Raw genomic sequence first — 25,614 nt, 5'->3', positions numbered from 1 at the left:
TCACAACTGTTCATCTTCTGTCAACCCAATTTCCATTTTAAGAGTTTGAGGAAGAACAGTTTCTCCCCATTCCGTGGCCCGAGCAGTGTGAGCTGCAGAGCAGCGGGCAGCGGCAGGCTGAGCACTCCATTCTTCAGTGGGGAACTGCTGAACAGGCACGGAAGGGACCGGCACACCTTGCGACCAGTCCAATACCTCAGGTTGAGGAGAAGTGAACTCTGGAGCTGAAGTAGTCCATTTACCCTGAAACCCCTCCTCAGTCACACCTTCTCAGCTGCTGCCTGCTCTTCCTTTTCAATCTCTTCAGGATATCATGCAGAGATGAAGCATGACTTCCCATGAGTGTTCCACGCATGTGCTGAACTTCCCAGTTGAGCATCCACTGCACTCGACCCACTAAGTGAGCTCCCTTGTTGTTGCATGGGATGGCAATATCCACAACGGAGAATCTGTCTTACACAGAGCAATGGTAGGCAGGTTAACATAGGCTTCTGTGAGAGGCTGGTGGTCAGCCCTGGGGTCAGTAAACACCAGAAATCATGGCTCCCAGAACACTGCATGTATCTGGTTAGTGAAGGCTCCAGGAGTGAAGCAGCCAACAATAGAATTGGCAGCAGCGGCAGCAGCGGCAAAGTTCAACAAAGCTCGCTGGCCAGTGTTCCTAGAGAATATGACACCAGCATCAGCTGGGTTTTCAATCGCAACAATGAACAAGCTGCCAACAGAATCTTCTCCCAGGCTCTCTTCAGATTTATGATTTAGATGCCATCATTTTTGTAGATGTACTGTTCCGTGTGGCAGTCAAGGTTGGTGCCACCTAAGTGGGTTCCTACTGCAAGGAATTTGAGGACATTCCCCTCCTTCATTTGCAGAATGAAATCCATTTGAATTCTTGACCAGTAGCCCTATAACTCATATCTGAAAAAGCTGATGTAACACAAATATCTTCTCCATAAAACACATCACAGACTCCTTGAACTTAAGAACACTAGAGAGCGCTTGAACACTATACATATGTGGGAGTCATTTTAGATAGTGAAATCACTATCAAAAGGCACAAAATTGGGACTTCCCTGGTAGTCGGGGGATTAAGAGTCTGCCTTCCAAAGGAGAGTACGCAGGTCCAATAACTGGTCAAAGAACTAAGATCCCACAAGCTGCAAAACAAATAAGCCAGCATGGCAGAACTAGAGAGCCCGAAGGCCACAAGAAACATCCCCTGTGACGCACCTAAGATCTGACACACACAAATAAATAGGCAAATATTTTTTAAAGCTGTGGGAATGTGTAATAGTAAGGCTTTTTAATATGTATTAATATCTGTTTTCCAGTAGTCATATATGGATGTGAGAGTTGGACTGTAAAGAAGACTGGGCACCAAAGAATTGATGCTTTTGAACTGTGGCATTGGAGAAGACTGCTGAGAGTCCCTTGGACTGCAAGGAAATCAAACCAGTCAATCCTTAAGGAAATTAATCCTGAATATTCATTGGAAGGGTTGATGCTGAAGCTGAAGCTCCAATATTTTGGCCTCCTGATGCCAAGGACTGACTCATCAGAAAAGACCCTGATGCTGGGAAGGATCAAAGGCAGGAGGAGAAGCGGACAACAGAGGATGAGACAGTTGGATGGCATCACCGACTTGATGGACAGGAGTTTGAGAAAGCTCTGGGAGTTGGTGATGGACAGGCAAATCTGGCGTGCTACAGTCCATAGGGTCGCAAAGAGTTGGACTAGACTGAGCTACTTAACTGACTGACTGACTGACTGATTTCATATCTGGCAATCTCACAGAACTTTCCTTAGTTTTACATTTCTTGGTTGATTCCTATGTCATCTACAAATGATAACAGTGCTCCTTTTATATTCTGCTCTCTGTTCCCTCAGATATACCAGCCTGGGCCACTCTGAACTTGGCTCAGTTCAGACAAACATTTTCTTTGACAAGTCTTACCTAATTGCCTGGCCTCATATACAACTAAGTTCCCCAACTAAGTTAAATGCCAAGTTAAATGTACCAACCACATGCTTCTTTCTATATACCTCTGTTATAGAACTTAGCATATCGTATCAAAATTATGTGTTCACATGTTTCTCCACAAAAGAAATGAACTCTACCATATCTTACCCATGCTTATCCACCTAGGACCAAGCATGGTATGTAACCATAATATTCACTCAATGAAAGGTCGATAAGTAAATGAATAAATGTAATAGGCCAAAGTATTGCACACTGCTCACTCAGCACATGGAGAGAACAAATAAATACAAATATAATCACTTAAGTGAGTAACTCATGCTAAACAGCTTTCTTGGAGTCAATAAACATATGTCCAAAATCCCCAAAATTATACAATATAACAATAAAGCTTAATTGTGCTTCCTTTATTTTTCAGTTAGTATTTTAAGTTATGATGCCTAAGAACTGAGCATATTCACAGATTACAAAAAAATATTAAATAAGTTTATAATTAATAGTACACTAATATATGCTTTTCCCTGCAAATTTCTAGGAAAGCTGTAATATTATAATGACAATAAAAATAAACTTACTTTACCAAAGATAACTTCCTCTGAGAAAGTTTTTTATAAGTTTGAGTTTTTAAAAAGAAGAAGAAAATAGGAATCTGAGATAATACCTTCTTAAAACACCTTTTCCATAAAAATTTAAATTTTAAAGGTTAAATATAATTGTAGGAAAAAGTAGAGCCAGTTTTCCATTAACATAAAATGTAAATAACTTAAGCATTATTAGTCACAAAAATGAAGAGCTAAAACCAAGACTCTCAGCAGCTGTACAAAGATGGCTCTAGAGTTAAACAAACACTAATAGTGCTTCTAATAGTACTATCTAATAGTTAATGGGAATTTGTCAGACATTATCCTAGCACTTTATATATAATGTAATGCTCATATCTATAAATTATAATTTAAGTGTAATATAATGCTCACATTTCTCAATTAGATACTGTTAGATTATTTGTTTGTTAGATGAGCTAGTCTAAGCTCAAAGGTATTTATTTTCCAAAGACAGAAAACTAATAAATGGAGAGGTGGTCTGTCTGGCTCCACAGGTCCTCCATCAACCCCTATGCTTAAGTAAGCAAGCACCTCTATGCTGAGATCCAAGGCAAGTAGGTCAAGTACCTTTTCAATTACTTATCATAGTCTCCAAATTCCTGCCTTTAGGGGTTTTAAGATAGAACCTGAGGAAGACTGTGAAAATATTTAATGGAAGAAACTAATCCAAAAGACACTGAGCAGCAAAAGGGTCAGTAAACTGAGGAGCTAGGAAGTACACAAGCCTAAAAGGAGGTCTCAAAAGGAGAAGACATGAAATGGAAAACATAAAATTGTAACAAATTAACATTTTTAAGCACCAGCAACTGCCTGCTTTACAGTTTCACCAAATTTGTCTACGCCTTTTTGACAATATGAGAAGATATTGGTAAGTATATACAAAATAATATTGTAAGCAAGGAACTGCTCCCTCATCTCAACTTCTAAAAAGATAACCTTCCATAGTACAAATGTGGAAAATAAACAGAATGAAATTATGAACTTTTAAGCAGTCTTTAAATAGTATCTTTACAACATACTTTTAATGACTTATACAAAGTACTTTTATTCCATAATGGTAAGTCCAAAAAAGACCAAAGTTTCAAATTGTATAGATCATATTTTCTAAAATTTTAGAAGTATGTGTAAGAAAAAACCCTTAAAGAAATATTGAGGGAGGACAATTTTAGAAGACAAAAAAAAATTCTTTTATTTTCATTTTTACTTCGGGATTTCTAGGCCAAGCCCAGTAATTTGTCAATGCAGTTTTGGCAAAAACACTGGAGGGCACTCTATCAGTGAATAATAGGGTAAAAGTGAAAGTGAAAGTCGCTCAGTCCTGTCTGACTCTTTGCGACCCCATGGACTATACAGTCCATAGAATTCTCCAGGCCAGAATACTGGAGTGGGAAGCCTTTCCCTTCTCCAGGGGATCTTCCCAACTCAGGGATCGAATCCAGGTCTCCTGCATTGCATGGCGTAGTAGGGTAATTCTCCACTCTCCAAATTTTAACGTGAGTCCTGTATTAGAACCACCTGGTGGTCCAATGGTTAAGACTTCATGCTTCTAATGCAGAGACCCCAGGTTCAGTTCTTGATCAGGGAACTAGATCCCACATGCCACAACTAAGAGTTTGCATGCCACAGCTAAAGATCTTGCATGCTGCAACTATGACCTGGCACAGCCAAATAAAGAACGTTTTTAAAACACAGTTTAAAAATAAATAAAATAAAGAACCACCAGGAGGGCTTATTAAAACAGGGCTTGCTGGATCCCACCCCTAGAGTTTCTGAATCAATAGATACTATAGTTCTGACAAGTTCCTAGGTGATGCCAATGCTGCTGGTCTGGGACCCACACTTAAAGAAACACTGTTTTAAATAATTACATATATGTATATATTTATATATATAATTTAATTAAAATGTAATTTATTTTACTTATTTTATTATAGTACTTTGGTTATTGTTTTCTATTTAATTTACTATCCATAATTAATGTAATTAAACTTTGTGCTTTTTTATAAATCTCCATAGTTACGTAGATTTATTAGGTATATGTGTTGTTGTGTGGTGTTTTATTCCACACTAAAACAGGAAAAAGAGACTAGCTGTATATTTGATTGATAGAATAAAATAACAAATTTGGCTTAACTGCTACTCATGACTAACCCAAGCTGGTGAGAGTCTGCTTTCCAGAGAGAACGTTTCTTCCTCTGAAGCTTCCTTATTCATTTCTAAATCTCATTTACAAAATAAACAGCTAGGTAATAAGAAAAGCAGAAATTTGAAGGCAAGATATCTAATTTTTAAAAATAGAGTTTTAGGAGAAAATGAAAAGATAAAAGCAGTCTCTGACCCTTTCCCTATTCCCTTCTCTTCCACCCCCCACAATGGTACCAGAAATTATTCTCCATAAAATTCTACCCACTTTAAGCCCTGTTTAAAAGAGAATCTCCCTCACAGAACGACAATGATGATCATTCTACAGCATATGACAAATGAGAGCATATGTGCTGGTTTAAAAAAAAAAAAGCAAAAACATTTACAGATCTATTAACTTATTTGCTAAATTAACCATTCTTTATGAGATTTGCCTACTCAGCAGCCTGCATTTTCAAAGTCCTATAGCAGTACACTTCTAAATATCCTAAAACAAAAACAATAAATAAAATGTTATTCTAGGTTTTTTAATACTATGTTCTGATTTAATTTCTACATGACTGGATTCAAAGAACATGATAGGAAGAAAGGACATTAATATCCTTTTGAGATTTTCTGATTAGAAAACTATAAACTGTATAAAGTGAAGCTCTAAAGGAGTTGCATGGTCAGAATATAACAATCTGGCTTATTTCCATGGTGGCTGGTATATTAAGAACAAATTTTGAAGCCAGTGTACCAGTTTATGTTCTAGAAAAAGTATCCATGTCTAGATTGGGCAGTCTTTGGGGATGATAAAAATGTTTTGGAACTAGAAAGTGGTGATGGTTGCACAACACTGGGAGAGTACTAAATGCTACTGAATCGTCCTCTTTAAAATGGCTAATTTGGGGGCTTTCTTGGTGGCTCAGTGGTAAAGAATCTGACTGCCAATGCAGGAGACACGGGTTTGATTCCTGGTCCAGGAAGATCCCACATGCCGTGGAGCAACTGAGCCCATGCACCACTACTATTGAGCCTGTGCTCTAAAGCCCATGCTCACATCAAGAGAAGTGAGAAGCCCGCGCACCGCAACCAAGAGTGCCCTCGCTCAGCACAACCAGAGCCTGCACAGCAACAAAGACCCAACACAGCAAAAATAAAACACAGATAAAATGACTAATTCTTGTTTTGTCTTTTTCACCTCAGTAAAAAATAATAAAAGCAAAAACAAAAATCAGCAAGACAACTTTCACAATGTCCACATCCTTTTAAGATCCTTGCTCCTGACATTTTACAACAGGAAGAAAACTTTTAAAAAGAAAATATTACATTTCTTATATATAAACCCAATGGCCAAAAAATTTTCAATGCTCTACTCCCAAAAGTATTGAGAGAGTCAATTACTAGGCAGGTTGATAAGAACTCTGGTGGTCCCCAAGGAGAGAGGGGTCTGGAATTCTCAAGGAGGAGGAAAGGACAAACTTTTTTTCCTCTACATTCCTTAGGATTATATAACAATAATGTATCCTGCTTGAGGACAGTTTCTGGGGAAAAAAAAAAAACCTTCTGTCTAATCTTGTTATCTTAAAATGTAAATTATGGGAGTGGGTCTAGTAACATCTTTACAACCTCCAGACATTCTTCTGATACACTATAATATTTTTCTGGGCTCCAAAATCACTGCAGATGGTGATTGCAGCCATGAAATTAAAAGACACTTACTCCTTGGAAGGAAAGTTATGACCAACCTAGACAGCATATTCAAAAGCAGAGACATTACTTTGTCAGCAAAGATCTGTCTAGTCAAGGCTATGGTTTTTCCAGTGGTCATGTATGGATGTGAGAGTTGGACTATAAAGAAAGCTGACCACCGAAGATTGATGCTTTTGAACTGTAAGAGTCCCTTGGACTGCAAGGAGTCCATCCTAAAGGAGATCACTCCTGGGTGTTCATTGGAAGGACTGATGCTCAAGCTGAAACTCCAATACTTCGGCCACCTGAGGCAAAGAGCTGACCCATTTGAAAAGACCCTGATGCTGGGAAAGATTGAGGGCAGGAGGAGAAGGAGACAACAGAGGATAAGATGGTTGGATGGCATCACCCATCAATGGACATGGGTTTGGGTGGACTCTGAGAGTTGGTGATGGACAGGGAGGCCTGGCATGCTCCAGTTCATGGAGTCACAAAGAGTCAGACACGACTGAGCGACTGAACTGAACTGAATAACTAATTAAGAGTATATAACTTCATTCCTAACACTAGTGAGGGGGTACTCTTTCTGCCCCCTTCTGATGTCTATGTCAGAAGCTTTCTCTATCCCTTTTATACTTTAATAAAACTATTACACAAAAGCTCTGAGCAATCAAGCCTCATCTCTGGCCCTGGATTGAATTCTTCTCTGAAGGCCAAGAATCCTGGCATCTTCCTGGTTCAGCAAAACCTTTCAGTATTTAATTTGATTGGTTTCCCCAACCCACCTGTTTCTTCATCTACTCTCCCCTCTCTTGGAGTGACAGTCCCACTCTGACTTCACACATGTTATCAGTAGTTCTAGAGAAATTTTCAAAAATTTCTAAGTAAAACTTTACACATACATCTGAATGGTACACAGTTTTAGAAAAGAAAGTGTCATAAAATCTCAAAAATCATAATTTTTACAATTATTGTTGACTTTATCTTTTGATGAGTAAAAACTTTGCGTTACTAATTTCACCCAAACTAAGAAGTCACTTTGTGTTCTAAGCACTTACTAATGATATAACTTTGAATTAAAAATGCACTGTGCTTTAGGGTTTAAAAAAAAGACATAACCTTTCATTTCAGAGCCCATCAGTGACAGAATGGCTTTATTTCTTACTACATTATTTACAAATAACGAGCCAACAATACAAAAATGGGCAGCGGTTTTATAACTGAGATATTCTAATAGTGTATGAAATTAGATAAAATATTTTCCAATTTACAATCACACACAACATATTAGTTTCTCATTATCTTTTTATTTGTCCATATAACTCTGTAAGACCTGACTATTAAAACTGTGCACTATAATTTATCAAGAAATGATTAAGAAATAGGTTAAAGATGGTAAATTGAGCACACCCTTATCTTCTCTTCCTCTCAAGACTTCATTAAAATTATACAGTTAAGCAAACAAATCCAGCTCCTAAATGATCAGAGAGCAAACACACCAAACTTGGAACAGTGTTTATGGGAGAAATGCACAGAGATAGAAACAATAGCAGCTTCACAGTCCCATGTTGCCCAATACATAGCCAAAAAATGTAAATGGCTAGGTATGTGATATAGGTACTTGCCTGAAATGAAAATATAATAATGCTGCAGGAATTGTAATGAATTACCCATGTACTTGTATTACATACATTTATTTAAATTTTTAATTTAGGGACTTCCCTGGTGGTCCAGTGGCTAAGACTCCATTCTCTCAATGCAGGGACTGGGGTTCAATCCCTGGTGAGGGAACTAGATCTCACATGATGCAACTAAAAGTTCACAGTTCAGTTCAGTTCAGTTCAGTCTCTCAATTGTGTCCACTTCTTTGCAACCCCATGAACCGCATGCCACAACTAAAAGGATCCTACAAGCTGCAAATGAAAAAACAAACAAACAAACAAACAAAAACCCCGTATGCTGCAATGAAGATAGAAGATCCTACATGTTGCAAATAAAACCTATTACAGCCAACCAGATAAATAAATAAATACAGCAAAAATAAAATTTTAATTTAAAAATCAGTAAAGTTTGTTTCGGAAAAGTTCAGATTAAAAAATAAAATGGCCCATAAAAATTTTCTTTGAAAAGTTGCTACTATACTTTCAGTTCAAAAGATTTTATTTTTCCTGAAAGAGTACCAGCTCAAATCATGATAAATCTATTTGAATGTGTCAAAGGCATTTCAAATACAATAGATACCTACAGTGGAATTCTCTATCACTCACTCATTCTCAACTTACTCTCCATTCCTAGATCATACCCACATCCCACCTCCATGCATTGATTCAACATTTAGAGAAGATGTCCTCAGTTTGGAGAAGGGCCACAAGGAGGACTTATGATGGTATATATTCTCTTCTATTGCTCAAAACAATTCAATTCTTGCCCTAAACTTGTGCTTCCTACTCACCTTCTCCAAGCTAGACTTCAACAGTATGTGAACCATGAACTTCCAGATGTTACAGCTGGATTTAGAAAAGGCAGAGGAACCAGAGATCAAATTGCCAGCATCCATTGGATCATAGAAAAAGCAAAAGAGTTTCAGAAAAATATCTACTTCTGCTTCACTGACTATGCTAAAGCCTTTGACTGTGTGGATCACAACACTGTGGAAAATTCTTAAAGAGACAGGAACACCAGACCACCTTACCTGCCTCCTGAGAAATCTGTATGCAGGTTAAGAAGCACAGTTAGAATCAGTCAAAGAAAAACAGCATGGCTCCAAATTGGAAAAGGAGTATGTCAAGGCTGTATATTGTCACCTTGCTTATTTAACTTATGTGCAGAGTGCATCATGAAAAATGCCAGGCTTGGTAAATCACAAGTTGGAATCAAGATTGCCGGGAGAAATATCAATAACCTCACATATCCAAATGACACCACCCTCATGGAAGAAAGTGAAGAGGAACCAAAAAGTTTCTTGATGAAGGTGAAAGAGGAGAGTAAAAAAGCTGGCTTAAAACTCAACATGTATAATATCATGTATGAAATGAATCGCCAGGCCAGGTTCGATGCATGATACTGGATGCTTGGGGCTGGTGCACTGGAACGACCCAGAGGGATGGTACGGGGAAGGAGGAGGGAGGGGGTTCAGGATGGGGAACACGTGTATACCTGTGGCAGATTCATGTTGATGTATGGCAAAACCAATACAATATTGTAAAGTAATTAACCTCCAATTAAAATAAATAAATTTATATTAAAAAAAACTCAACATTCACAAAAACGAAGATCATGGCATCCGATCCCATTACTTCATGGCAAGTAGATGGGAAAACAGTGGAAACAGTGACAGAATTTATTTTCTTGGGCTCCAGAATTACTGCAGATGGTAACTGCAGCCATGAAATTAAAAGATGCTTGCTCCTTGAAAGAAAAGCTATGACCAACCTAGGCAGCATATTAAGAAGCAGAGACATTACTTTACTGACAATGGTCTGTTTAGTCAAAGCTATGGTTTTTCCAGAGTCATGTATAGATGTGAGAGTTGGACTATAAGGAAGACTAAGTGCTGAAGAATCAATGCTTTTGAACAGTGGTGTTGGAGAAGCCTCTTGAGAGTCCCTTGGACTGCAAAGAGATCAAACCAGTCCATCCTAAAGGAAATCAGTCCTGGACATTCATTGGAAGGACTGATGCTGAAGCTGAAGCTCCAATACTTTGGCCACGTGATGTGTACAACTAATTCACTGGAAAAGACCCTGTTGCTGGGAAAGACTGAAGGCAGGAGGAGAAGGGGATAACAGAGGATAAGATGGTTGGATGGCATCACCGACTCAATGGACATGAGTTTAAGAAAGCTCCAGGAGTTGGTAATCGACAGGCATGTCTGGCTTGCTGCAGTCCATGGGGTCGCAAAGAGTTGGACACGACTAAGCGACTGAACTGAACTGACTCAGCACTCAGCAAAGGAAGATTGGACCCACCTTCCTTGGAAAGTATCTAACTGAACACACCTTCCTTAGGTAATAGTTTAGCAACATCTTTCATTGTGGGAGCATGTTGCCCACAAATATCCCATTATTAGCACCCTTCCCACCCCCATCATTCCAAGCGTTTTAGTGCTTCCTGTCATATTTACTTTTTTTTCCTGAGAGACATTCAGGAAAACACCATTTTCTCCATTCCATTACATTGCCACTGACGTTTTAGTAACACTTATAAGTGAACATTTGGGGGAGCTTCCTGGTGGCCAGAACCTAAATTTGATGCTGCCCTTTAAACAACACAAAAGAACAAGCCACAGTCCGTACCCTTCAAAGTTTCCCTTTCCATTAAAAGGCTGCAACTGGACCATTAAGAAGGAGACAGATTTTCAGAAAACACTTACCCTCCACCAGGGAATTTATTTTGTCTCATAACAAAATAAAAACACACTGGGATAGTTTTTATTATGTCCAACTCAAACTCTTCCAGAAGCAGTGTCAGTGCCTTCTATCAACTATGTAAAACCCACTTATGGACTTGAGCCTTATTAAATAACTCTTTCCCTTTCTCTTTTTCTAGCCAATTAAAATTCCTTTAACCTATGTTCAAATATTAATTCTACATTTTAATTAATTCAAATTAATTGTCCTTTTTTTAAAAAAAACAATGAACTTAAGAACTGTGTGAAGATGGACTATGACTGTGGTCAAAATCAGTGTGTCATTGGGACTGAAACATTAACAATCACATAATACGTTCTGAATCTGGAAGTGAAAGTTGAAAAATCTCCTGTTTCTGGGATTCAAATCAAACAGATAAAAATTTATTGAGTGCTTACCCAAGACAAGCATCCAGTAAAGACAAATATGAAGCAATAAAAGATTCAAAAACATATCTGATCCTGAAAAAGTGAATAATTTAACAGAAGAAAAAATATGGTTTTACCTATCACAAAAGGGATAATTCACATAACAGTCAATTAATCAAAACAAGGAGAAACTATTTATTGCTTATTATCAAAATATAAGAGAATAATCAGACTGGGCATAAGAAAGTCAAGAGTGCAGAGAAACAGATAGCAAGACACTTCCATTGTGTATGCAAATTGGGAAAACAACTCTAAAGGACAATTTGGCAACAAGTACCAACATCCTTTTTAAAACACATACTTTTAATCAGAAATTGCATATCTAGGGATTTTTCCCAAAGAAATAACCTGTCAAGTATTTAAAGACACATGTACTACAAGGATGAAAGCAACACAGTTTGTAACCATGAATAATTACAAATAATCTAAATGCCCTACAATAGGGACGTGAACGTGATGACATAGCTGGCTAACCACCAGCATGGAAATATCTTTAAGATAGGATAAATGGGAAGCTTTATTAACAATACAAAGTATTTTTCCAAATAATATATACCATTGTTTTTAAAGACAAGTAATGTCCCCACAAAAAAATAAAATAAAAATAAAGACAAGCAATGTCCCCACACACTCTAGTATAAAAGGCTTAGAGCAAGGCCCGGAAATGTGAATTTTCAATATTCCCCCTCCCTGCACATGCACACACACACACAACTGACCTGGGTAATCCTGGCACAAGTGTTCTATAGAGGACCCTTTGAAACATGGTGTATGAACATACCTCAAATTTGAGAGTGAGTATATATGATAAAATATATATACATATATATGATATATGATAAATGATATGATATGATATATGATAAAAAATATATACATGATAAAATAAGAAAGTACAGTCTGGAAGTGATGTTTAAGTGGAAGATTGAGAGATAAAAGAATAAGAAAAAGAAATATAACACATCTACTCAGACTATCATGTAACCATTAAAATAATAACCACAGTGACAGAAACAGACAATATGATATAGTTTTAACTTATGTCAATCAACAGCCAAAAAAAACAAACAAACCACAAAAATCTAGATCAAAAAAAGGCAAAGGAATTTGTGACAACACAGATGGACCTTGAGGGCATTATGTTAAGTAATATCTTTCTCAGACAAAGAAAAACAAATACTGTATGATGTCAGCAATATGTAGAATACTTTTAAAGCTGTACTCATAAAAAGAGAGAGTAGAATGGTGGTTACCAGGGGCTATGGGGTAGGGAAACTGGGGAGATGTTATTTAAGGGAACAAACTTGCCACTAGACAATAAATAAGTCCTAAAGATCTGCTGTACAACACAGTGATTGTAGGAAACACACTGTATTATAGATTTCAAAGAGTCTAGATCTTAATTATCCTTCCCATAAAAAATGAAATAATAATTATGTGACATGATACAGGTGTAACCTAATGCTGCATTGGTAATCATATTGCAATATACAAATGTATAAAATCAAAACACGGTATATTTAAACCTACACGATATTATAAATCAATTAAATCTTGATTTTAAAAAATAGGCAAAGGATTTACATAGACATTTTTTCAAAGGAGATATACTAATGGCCTATAAACACATTGGAAAGAGTTCTTAGTCATTAGTCATTCAGTTCAGTTCAGTCCAGTTGCTCAGTCGTGTCCAACTATTTGCGACCCCATGAATCGCAGCACGCCAGGCCTCGCTGTCCATCACCAACTCCCGGAGTTCACTCAGACTCACGTCCATCGAGTCAGTGATGCCGTCCAGCCATCTCATCCTCGGTCATCCCCTTCTCCTCCTGCCCCCAATCCCTCTCAGCATCAGAGTCTTTTCCAATGAGTAAACTCTTGGAAATATAAATCTAATTTACAGTGAGGTGAAAGAGCAAGAGAGTTTCAAAATACACCTATTTCTGCTTTATTGACTATGCCAAAGCCTTTGACTGTGTGGATCACAAAAAACTGTGGAAAATTCTGAAAGAGATGGGAATACCAGACCACCTGACCTGCCTCTTGAGAAACCTATATGCAGGTCAGGAAGCAACAGTTAGAACTGGACATGGAACAACAGACTGGTTCCAAATAGGAAAAGGAGTACATCAAGGCTGTATATTGTCACCCTGCTTATTTAACTGCTATGCAGAGTACATCATGAGAAACGCTGGGCTGGAAGAAGCTCAAGCTGGAATCAAGATTGCCAGGAGAAATATCAATAACCTCAGATATGCAGATGACACCACCCTTATGGCAGAAAGTGAAGAGGAACTAAAAAGCCTCTTGATGAAAGTGAAAGAGGAGAGTGAAAAAGCTGGCGTAAAGCTCAACATTCAGAAAACAAAGATCATGGCATCTGGAGCCATCACTTCGTGGGAAATAGATGGGGAAACAGTGGAAACAGTGTCAGACTTTATTTTGGGGGGCTCCAAAATCACTGCAGATGGTGATTGCAGCCATGACATTAAAAGACGCTTACTCCTTGGAAGAAAAGTTATGACCAACCTAGATAGCATATTCAAAAGCAGAGACATTACTTTGCCAACAAAGGTCCATCTAGTCAAGGCTATGGTTTTTCTAGTGGTCATGTATGGATGTGGGAGTTGGACTGTGAAGAAGGCTGAGCGCCAAAGAATTGATGCTTTTGAACTGTGGTGTTGGAGAAGACTCTTGAGAGTCCCTTGGACTGCAAGAAAATCCATCCAGTCCACTCTGAAGGAGATCAGCCCTGGGATTTCTTTGGAGGGAATGATGCTGAAGCTGAAACTCCAGTACTTTGGCCACCTCATGCAAAGAGTTGACTCATTGGAAAAGCCTCTGATCCTGGGATGGACTGGGGGCAGGAGGAGTAGGGGACGATAGAGGATGAGATGGCTGGATGGCATCACTGACTCGATGGACGTGAGTCTGAGTGAACGGAATTTGAACATCTGTTTGCAGTTCTCTTGAGTAGATACCTGGGAGTGGAATTGTGAGGTCATAGGGTAATTTTATGTTTAACTCTTTGAGGAACTGCCAAACTGTTTTTGCAGTGGCTGCATCGTTTTACACTTTATCTTTTACACATTACTGTCATCAGTAATGTATGGGGGTTCCAATTTTTCTACATACTAGCCAACACTTATTTTCCATTTTAAAAACTATTGTATCTTAATAGATGTAAAGTGGTTCAGTTCAGTTCAGTCGCTCAGTTGTGTCCGACTCTTTGCGACCCCATGAATCACAGCACGCCAGGCCTCCCTGTCCATCACCACCTCCCAGAGCTTACCCAAACTCATGTCCATTGAGTCAGTGATGCCATCCAACCATCTCATCTTCTGTTGTCCCTTTCCCCTCCTGCCCTCAATCTTTCCCAGCATCAGGGTCTTTTCAAATGAGTCAGCTCTTCCCATCAGGTGGCCAAAGTATTGGAGTTTCAGCTTGAGTATCAGTCCTTCCAATGAACACGCAAGACTGATCTCCTTTAGGATGGACTGGTTGGATCTCCTTGCAGTCTAAGGGACTCTCAAGAGTCTTCTCCAATACCACAGTTCAAAAGCATATTACATTAAGTAAAATATGCCAGACACAAAAAGATAAATACTGTATGATTCTACCTAAGGGAGGTTACCGAGAGCTGAGGAGGAGAGGGAGGAATCAGGAGTTATTGTTTAATAAGCACAGAATTTCCATTCAGGATGATGAGAAGGTTCTGGAAATGGATAGTGGTTGGTGGTACAACATTGTAATTGCATTCAGTGTCCCTGAATCCTGAATTGTACACTTAAAAATAGTTAAGATGGCATATTTTGTGTTATGCATATTTTGTCACAGTCTTTTAAAGGCAACACAGAAAATTACCGTCAAAACACACACACAAATTAAAAAATAGTGATGTATGGTATAGTCACATATAACCTTGGAAATGATATGCTAAGTGAAAAAAGCTGGACACAATCCACATATCATATGATTCTATTTATATGCAAGGTACAGAATAGGCAAACCTATAGAGAAAGATCTAAGACCCTGGCAGCCAGTTCCATCACTTCATGGCAAATAGATGGGGAAACAGTGGAAACAGTGACAGAATTTATTTGGGAGGGGGGCTCCAAAATCACTGCAGATGGTGACTGCAGCCATGAAATTAAAAGACGCTTGCTCCTTGGAAGAAAGCTTATGACCAACCTAAACAGCATATTAAAAAGCAAAGACATTACTTTGCCAACAAAGGTCCATCCAGACAAAGCTATGGTTTTTCCAGTAGTCATGTATGGATGTGAGAGTTGGACTATAAAGAAAGCTGAGTGCTGAAGAATTGATGCTTTTGAGCTGTGGTGTTAGAGAAGACTCTTGAAAGTCCCTTGGACTGCAAGGAGATCAAACCAGTCCATCCTAAAGAAAATCAGTCCTGAATATTCACTGAAAGGACTGATGCTGAAACTGAAACTCCAATACTTTGGCCACCTGATGTGAAGAACTGACTTATTGGAAAAAACCCTGATGCTGAGAAAGATTGAGGGCAGGAGGAGAAGGGGATCACAGAGGATGAGATGGTTGGATGGCATCACCAACTCTATAGACATGAGTTTGAGTAAGCTCCTGGAGTTGGTGGTGGACAGGGAAGCCTGGCGTGCTGCAGTCCATGGGGTCGCAGAGTCAGACACGACTGAGCGACTCAAATGAACTGAACTGATAGGGACAGAAACATATTAATTGCCAGGAAACAGAAAGAGTGAAAGAGTAGGGACTGATTGCTTAATGGGTACAGGGTTTCCTCCTAGGATGATGAAAATGTTCTGTAGTAAGATATTGTGGAAAAACCCAAATGAACTTTTTGGCTAGCCCAATAGATAATGTTGATGCTTTCACGTAATGAATGTACTGGAAGCCCCTGACATGTACTTTAATGGTTAAAATTGGGAATTTTATGTTATATGAATTTATCTCAATAAAACAAAAGCAGAAAAATTGTCACATACACAATTAAAATTATGCAAAAACCTATGTAAGTGTAAGGGGAAAGATAAAGCAGAGATGCTAAAAAAGGCTTAAGTGGGTCAGGGTTTTTTCTATTTCTTAAAACTTTTTATAACACTATTACATTGTTTTCATAATAAAAAGAGAACTATCATGTATCAAGTACCTACTAAAAAATTAAGCACTCTGTTAGGCATTTTCATGAATCGTAAGTACTTTCCAACATACTGGGTGAACAGGAAACATTTGATAGAAACATGGAAAGGAGAGCAAAGGAATCTAGTTATGGGCATGGGGGGTTGAATTCTTAGTTATGTATTGCTGTTTAACAATCCCAAAACATGGCTTTAGAAGAAAGATTTGTACATTTAATTCATAAGCTTATATAAGCTGCCTAAGGTCAACACTTGATTTTCCCTTATAATTGAATAGCCCCAAAGAGAAATCAGAATTAGTAAGAGACAGCATTCTTTTACAAAGAACCAGGACAGTGTTAAAGTTATAATTCCTTAAAGTTAGGACTTCCCTGGTGGCTCAGACGGTTAAGCGTTTGTCTACAATGTGGGAGACCTGGGTTCAATCCCTGGATCGGGAAGATCCCCTGGAGAAGGAAATGGCAATCCACTCCAGTACTATTGCCTGAAAATCCCATGGACAGAGGAGCCTGGTAGGCTACAGCCCATGGGGTCACAAAGAGTTGGACACGACGGAGCAACTTTACCTTACCTTACTCCTTAAAGTTGAAAGAAAACTGGTCTATGAGTTGTTTTCCAATCAATTTTAACTATAATGCAGTGATCATAGCTATATTTTTATATAATTCATAAAGTTATTTTTATGACCTCTGTTCATAATTTCAGTTGCCTTTATAAAAGCCACTTGGAGTAACAACCTGGAGGGTAGGACTGGGTAGGCGGTCGGAGAGAGACTCAAGAGGGCGGGGAGATGTGTATACTTATGACTGATTCACACTGTTGTATGGCAGAAGCCAACACGAAATTGTAAAGAAATTACTCTCCAATTAAAAATAAATTTAAAAAAATAATTTAAAAAAAATCCCACTTGGAAACCCCAGTACCATCAATTCTATATAGAGAGCCAGTCCAGAGAGTTTTATAAGGCAATTCAATTCTTATTAATAAGCTGGGTGAAGATTTCATCCTTAATAAATTTATTCTGCCCTTTTGATATTTAATTGCACTTAAAAGTGTACTAAGATGTCTTCCCTGGTGGCTCAGACGGTTAAGCATCTGTCTACAATGTGGGAGACCCAGGTTCGATCCCTGGGTCGGGAAGATCCCCTGGAGAAGGAAATGGCAATCCACTCCAGTACTATTGCCTGGAAAATCCCATGGACAGAGGAGCCTGGTAGGCTACAGCCCATGGGGTCGCAAAGAGTCAGACACGACTGAGCGACTTTACCTTACCTTTACCTTCCCTAAGATGTCTTCAGTAAATCTAGATCTCTGCTATTTCAAAATCAGTAGGTGCTACTATTGAGAACTCAAGACTGAATATCATACCAGCATCATACCCTTCAAGAAAAGAGGATTCCATCGTTCTTGACTTTATTTCTTAGTTGACATGGCATTAGAGGACTGATTAGGTAGGAAAATCCTACCAACAAATTGTTCTAGTCCTTACTAGGATATATCTCCAGTCTTCTTTAAAATATATACATATAAGCAATCTAATGATCAAAAAGCAATCCACAATTAATTGCTTAGACTTTAAAAGCACAGTTGGTGGCTTCCCAAGTGGCTCAGTGGTAAAGAATCTGCCTGCCAATGCAGGAGATGCAAGAGACACAGGTTCCATCCCTAGGAAGAGCCCCTGGAGGAGGAAATGGCAACCCACTCCAGTATTCTTTAACCTTGGAAATCCCATGAACAGAGGAGCCTGGTAAGCTACAGTCCACGGAGACTCAGTCAGACACGAATGAGCACACACACATGCAAAAATACAGTCATTTGCAAAGGAATAATTTTCAAGAGAATTATTTACATCACTTTTCAAGATGTCTGTAATTTAACAACTAAATTTTCATCAGGGTTTTGCTGCCAATAAATCAGTAAATTTTTTGGCCATTCTGAACTAAGCCCCTTACATATGTTGTCACAAATGTACAGCTAGGTTTATTCTCCAATCAGTATAGAATTAAATTCAAGAATCTTGAATGGTGGCTAAGCCTCTTAAACTCTGCAGTTGTTACCAATTCTCTTCCTTTTAAATGAAGTACAAAGGCACAAAAAGCAGCTAAGTTAAAATTTCCACACTCTGATTACCTATCATTGGTTACCATATGTACTGTGCAGTGCTGAGTTCAATTCAATTCAGTCGCTCAGTCGTGTCCGACTCTTTACAACCCCATGGACTGCAGCACGCCAGGCTTCCCTGTCCATCACCAACTCCCAGAGCTTACTCAAACTCATGTCCATAGAGTTGGTGATGTCATCCAGCCATCTCATCCTTTGTTGTCCCCTTCTCCTCTTGCCTTCAATCTTTCTCAGCATCAGGGTCTTTTCCAATGAGTCAGTTCTTCACATCAGGAGGCCAAAGTATTGGAGTTTCAGTTTCAGCATCAGTTCTTCCAGTGAATATTCAGCACTGATTTCCTTTAAGATGGACTGGTTTGATCTCCTTGCAGTCCAAGGGACTCTCAAGAGTGTTCTCCAACACCACAGTTCAAAAGCATCAATTCTTCAGCACTCAGCTTTCTTTATAGTCCAACTCTCACATCCATACATGACTACTGGAAAAACCATAGCTTTGACTAGATGGACCTTTGTTGGTTGTGTGCTGTGTAGGATGCCCATAAAAATACAATTGTATAATGGAAAGAACAGGGATTCTTATGGAGTCTGATTGGCCCAGCTTGAGCTGTCTGGTGGACAGAATTCAAAGAGAGCTCCCCAGATCCCTGCCCACACTGTACACAGCCTGTATAACCCCCTCACTTGAGCAGGATCTGTGGTATGATGCAATAGTCACTGCAGTGATTACATTATATTATATAAAACTCTACTGTAGTAAACTAGAGAGCAGTTTTCTCCTGCTGGCCTTGAAAACCCCAACTACCATGTTGTAGAGGGGGCCACATGGCAAGGTAAGTGGGCAGCCTCTAGGAACTAAGAAAGGTCCTCCACTGACAGCCAAAAAGTCCTGAAACCACAGGAGCTGAATTCTGGCAACAACTAGTGATCCTAGAAGAGGATCCCAAGCCTTAGATAAGAACAAAGTCTCAGTCAGCACCTTGAAAACTGGTGAGACCCTAAGCAGAGGACACAGTCAACCCGTGACCACACATCTGACCCACAGAAACATAAGATAGTAAATTCATGTTGTTTATGCCACTAAGTTTGTGATAACCTATTATTCAACAATAGAAAACCAAGTCCCATGCCTACCCCTTAACCAGAGCAGGATGGAATACCTTGACTAACAGATGAAGTAAGTCCACATCCAATGGGGGAGGATCCATCCTCTTTAAGCACAATTGAAGTGTCATCATCAGTTTGGAGGATGCATACTGGAAAAAAGAAAAGCAAAAATTATCCACCACAATATATTCAGTATCTGATATTTAATAGGCTTTCAATGTTCAACTCACAACTCTTCCCTATTGTTTGCTCCCTAATCTCCCTCCCAGTGCAAGAGATACAGGTTCGATCCCTGGGTTGGGAAGATCCTCTGGAGAAGGAAATGGCAACCCACTCCAATATTCTTGCCTGGAAAATCCCATGAATAGAGGAGACTGGCAGGCTACAGCCCATGGGGTGGGAAAGAGACACGATTGAGCATGCATGCACACTGCCGTATACACACTTCTAGAGCTACATGTCACTGAGCCAGAGACTAACAGAGAAAACATGAGGGCAACAAAATCTAGTAAACAAAGTAGGCTAATATAACAAATTATAGTCTTGGATCTGCCCACTAATTAGATGTGTGACCTTGGGCAACCACTCATGGGCCACAGTTCCTATCTGAAAATAAAAGGATTGGACTTGCTCTAATGTTATTCCAACATTTAAATTCTGATTTATTAAAATTGGGGGGATCATCAAAATAATTCAAATTAAGTTTTGATTTGTTACAAAAGGACAAAGAAATGTCACACTGCTCCCAAACATATGCCTTATCCCTCACAGGATTCTGCTTCTGAAAGTGGCATCAAGAAAGTTTTTGAGTGAAAGCCACAAATATTTGCCTTCCACACGCAAATTAGCTTAATAAAAACTACCACATAAAGGAACAAAATCTGGGGGTGGTATGGAGTAGGAGGCAACCAGAATCACAGGGGACCTTTACAAACTAAAATGTCCATAGTTGAAAATCAAATTTTTATGATGTTATTGTCTTGAATGATAGCATATCATAATTGGGTTGAAACATATGTATTTTATTTTTTTTCTGTTACTTGCCACTCACTGCATTAAATGGCAAGGCTAAAGAGCTAATGCTGGAAAAGAACTAATTTAGAAATTCACACTTTTTAAAAATAACACCTATAATAAATTTGACCTCCTGGCTCATTTTAGCAATATGATAAATCATTTTAAAAGGCAATTTAAGCTTTTTAAAAGCCTACAGTAACTCAAAGAAGCTGAAAATTAAAATTCAGAGGAAAAATCATCAAAATAATGTTAAACCTAGGTATTGCATTTTTTAAATGATTCAGAGAAAAATTACTCACAATTGTTCTTACCAAATGCACATTAATTTTGTAATATTCTTTTCCTTTGCAGCATTCCTTTCGTCAACACAAACACACAAAAACCCTCAGTAGAATTTCTGATTGAACTATTTTAACCATAATCAACTCTCATTACTGTCAAGTGTTTAAGCAAGTGAAGAAAATTCTTAAAAGGGGAAGGGGAAGTTAGGTAAGAGTAAGAATTTTCCATAAATATTATCATTCAACGACACAGAAGAAAGGAATTTTTAAAAGACTTCAACTTTTGGCTCTCTGAGCGGCACCATGGCGGTCAGCAAGAACAAGCACCTTATGAAAGGAGGCAAAAAGGGAGCCAAGAAGAAAGTGGTTGACCCATTTCTTAAAAAAGATTGGTATGATGTGAAAGCACCAGCTATGTTCAATATAATGAGTTTGGGTGAACTCCGGGAGTTGGTGATGGACAGGGAGACCTGGCGTGCTGCAATTCATGGGGTCGCAAAGAGTCGGAAATGACTGAGCGACTGAACTGAACTGGACTGAGACACTTAGTACCTTGTTTTAGTTAAGCTGTTGTTCTGTCACTCTGTTGTGTCTGAACCTACATCCCCATGGACTGCAGCATGCCAGGCTTCCCTGACCTTCACCATCTGCCAGAGTTTGCTCAAATTCATATGCACTGAATCAGTGATGCCATCCAATCATCTCTTCCACTGTCATCCCCTTCACCTCCTGCCTTCAATCCTTCTCAGCATCAGGGTCTTTTCCAATAAATCAGCTCTTCACATCAAGTGGTCAAAGTATTGGAGCTTCAGCTTCAGCATCAGTCCTTTCAATGAATATTCAGGACTGATTTCCTTTAGGATTTACAGGTTTGATCTCCTTGCTGCCCAAGGGACTCCCAAGAGTCTTCTCCAGCACCACAGTTTGAAAGCATCTATTCTTTGGTGCTCAGCCTTCTTAATGGTCCAAATTTTTCACATCTGTACATGACTACTGGAAAAACCATAGCTTTGACTAGACAGACCTTTGTCAGCAAAGTGATGTTTCTGCTTTTTAATATGCTGTCTATATTTGTAATAGCTTTTCTTCCAAGGAGCAAGCATCATTGGACTTCATGGCTGCAGTCACCATCCACAGAGATTTTGGAGCTCAAGAAAAAGTCAGTTTCCATTGTTTCCCCATCTATTTGCCATGAGATGATGGGACTGGATGCCATGATATTAGTTTTTTGAATGTTGAGTTTTAAGTCAACTTTTTGACTCTCCTCTTTCACCTTCATCAAGAGGCTCTCGAGTTCCTCTTTGCTTTCTGCCATAATGGTGGTGTCATAGGTCATTGATATTTCTCCCAGCAGTCTTGATTCCAGCTTGTGATTCATTCATTCACAGCCTGGCATTTCGCATGATGTACTCTGCATATAACTTAAATAAGCAGGATGACAATGTACAGGCTTGATGTACTCCTTTCCCAATTTGAAACCAGTCTGTTGTTCCATGTTCAGCTCTGTTGCTTTTGACCTCTCTACAGGTTTCTCAGGAAGCAGGTAAGGTGGTCTGGTATTCCCATATCTTTAAGAATTTTCCACAGCTTGTTGTAATCCACAGAGTCCAAAGCTTTAGCATAGTCAATGAAGCAGAAGTCGATGATTTTCTGGAATTCCCTTGCTTTTTCTAGATCCAACAGATGTCAGCAGTTGATCACTGGTTGATGATCGCTGGTTCCTCTGCCTTTTCTAAGTCCAGCTTGTATATCTGGAAGTTCTCAGTTCATGGACCGTTGAAGCCTAGCTTGAAGGATTTTGAGTATTCCCTTTCTAGCTTGTGAAATGAGTGCAATTGTGCAGTAGTTTGAACACTTTTTGGCATTGCCCTGCTTTGGGATTGGAATAAAAACTGACCTTTTCCAGTCCTGTGGCCACTGCTGAATTTTCCAAATTTGGTGGCATATTGAGTACAGCGCTTAGCTAAGGGAGATGGCCGACAAACACAGGAAGAGATGTTCAACATCACTAATTATTCAGTTCAGTTCAGTTCAATCTCTCAGTCATGTCCAACTCTTTGCGACCCCATGGATCACATCACTAATTATTAGAGAAATGCAAATCAAAACTACTATGAGATGCCACTTCACACCTGTCAGAATGGCCATCATTTTAAACATCTACAGACAGTGCTGGAAAGGTTGTGGAGAAAAGGGAACCTTCTTGCATTGTTGGTGGGAATGTAAACTGATACAACCACTTTATGGAAGTTCCTTAAAAAACTAAAACTGAAACTACCATATGACCCAGCAATACCTCTACTTGGCACATACCCAGAGAAAATCATAATTCAAAATGACACATGCACCCAAAGGTTCGCTGAAGCACTGTTTCCAATAGCCAGACTATGGAAGCAACCTAAATGCTCATCAGCAGAGGAATGGATAAAGATGTGGTACCTATATACAGTGGGATATTAATTACTCGGTCATAAAAATGAGTGACATTGGATCCTTTGTGGAGATGTGGATGGACCTAGAGATTGTCATACAGAGTGAAGTCAGTCAGAAAGAGAAAAACAAATATTATATATTAATGCACTGGGCTTCCCAGGTGGCACTAGAGGTAAAGAACCCACTTTCCAATCAAGAGACATCAGAGATGCAGGTTCAATTCCTGCATCGGGAAGATCCATATGTATGGAATCTAGCAAAATGGTACTAATGAACCTGTTTGCAGGATTGGAATAGAGACACAGAGGTTGAAAACAGACATGTGAGCATGAAGAGGGTGGGGAAGACAGTGGGACAAACTGAGAAAGTAGCGCATATATGTGTGTGTATACACACTAGGGAACTCCACTCAGTGCTCTGCAGTGACCTAAATGGGAAGGAAAGCCAAAGAGTGGATATATGTATGGCTGATTCACTTTTCTATGCAGCAGAAAATAACACAACATTGTAAAGAAACTATACTCCAATAAAAATTATTTTTTTAAAAGTTTAGATGAGAAAGGTACTGGAAAAATATCTCAAGAAAATTCACACAACTTTCAACTGAGGTCACTTAACATCTGGTCTTCCAAAGGGCAAGAATTCGTTCTCCAGCCTTACTATGAAATCCCGGCCCACGCCCAGGAAAATTTCTGCATCTGTGAAAATTTCTGTGAGAAATTACCATGAGAAAGATGGTAACGTTTCCCTGAACAGGTTCAGAAATTTAAAGTAATAAAAGGCCTCCTATGGTTTTCTGAAGATCTTCCTTCAACAGACAGAACTTTCGGGTAGTAGGACGCCACAGTGCGCGAGTAGGAGGTGCTTGCATGCACCCTGGGATTCCCAGCGCCAACCCTTGGGCCACAGTCCCGCCTCAGTTGTCTGAGGTAAGAACCAGGGTTCAGACCTACCGGATTCTGAGAACCTTAACGAAATAACGCAGTTAAAGTACCCAGTGCAGAAGCTACACTTAACAAGTGGGGTGGGGGGTGGAATTAATGGCATTTAAAGGTAAAATGCAGACCTAATTCGCAGAACTTTGTTCTCAAGGCATCCCCAAGTCACCCCGTCAGCTGAGAAAACTGAGGCCACAATCGGGCACATTTTCTTCCAGAAGGGCTCAGCAACGAAGGGGTCAATGGGGAGAAAAGACTGCATGGGCAAGAGCCTGGGAGAGGCGAGCCCCGGGGCAGCTGCGGAGGGCTCATGCATGCCCGCACTCCTCCCTATCATTCCGCAAAAAGAGGAGCGCTCAAACGCGATCACCGCGGTCAAAGCAGTCCAAGATGCAGAACTTTTCCAGGGCGCGGGCCCGCAACACTGAAGGAGAGAGTTATTTGTTTCAGATCTCTCTCTGTGACCGAATGAGGAAGCGGGAGGGCAAACAGCAGGTCTGAGACCGGAAGCTAAGTGGCGATTTTCGATTTTCCAAGCACATGGAAGGGAAAGATTTCTAAGATCCTCCCTTAAAGGCGTTTACTTAAACTACTTAAGGGAGATTTTATTATTTCTTCGCGTTAACGAGGTAGCTCCTACAACTTGAGCCCCGACAGCCTCTCACTGCAGACCTTGGGGAGATTGTAGGCCCCGCCCACTAGCGTGTCTGGTGCGCATGTGCTCAGTTTTAACACTAAAGTGTCTCCGCCTTCCCTTTCTCGCCGTGGCAGCGATGGCCGAGTGGTTAAGGCGTTGGACTTGAAATCCAATGGGGTCTCCCCGCGCAGGTTCGAACCCTGCTCGCTGCGGAAGCGGTTGACTTCACACTTTTTTTCATCGATTTCTAATAAATACCTTCAAATGATAATCCGCCTTCTTCAGCTGAATTTCCGGTATCTGCCGGCTAAATGGTCTGACTACAGAGAAATTAAACGTGTCAAAGAAAAGCCAGTAAGTGTCAGTGCTGTCAACATGACGCTGTTCACACTAATGGAAATAGTCTTTCTTTATCTTAAACAGCAAGCTAATCTTTCAGAATCTTGTTCCTCATTCGCAGAATAAAAATAAAATGAAGATAAATATTGGTGAGAATTTTCAGGCTATGATAGCCTGAACAAGCTATCATCTCATTAAAACTGATGGCAAACCTAATATTATCTCTCCTTCCATCCCAGAATCACCTTCACCTTCACCTCACAACATCTAAAAGTGGTGTGAAATGCAAACTTCTAAAAGTTCAACTTCTAAAGTAGAATAGGTAGATCCGCACGATGGAACGCTGCATGTAGCCACTAAAATGATATTACAG

The 25,614-nt window shown here is 39.4% G+C and overlaps 1 non-coding gene and 1 pseudogene across 1 annotated transcript; one reads left to right on the top strand and one right to left on the bottom strand.

The window, feature by feature from the left end:
* Positions 1 to 884, bottom strand: LOC128047514 (40S ribosomal protein SA-like; annotated as a pseudogene).
* A 24,148-nt stretch (positions 885 to 25,032) lies between these two features.
* TRNAS-UGA (transfer RNA serine (anticodon UGA)) lies at positions 25,033 to 25,114 on the top strand. The gene has a single exon. It is a non-coding gene; the product is annotated as a tRNA-Ser (tRNA).
* Positions 25,115 to 25,614: the final 500 nt, after the last annotated feature.

Source organism: Budorcas taxicolor, chromosome 5 (genome assembly GCF_023091745.1).
Source record: "Budorcas taxicolor isolate Tak-1 chromosome 5, Takin1.1, whole genome shotgun sequence".
NCBI lineage: Eukaryota > Metazoa > Chordata > Mammalia > Artiodactyla > Bovidae > Budorcas > Budorcas taxicolor.
Note: the sequence above shows the minus strand (reverse complement) of the source record. Positions and strands in the feature narration are given on the sequence as shown.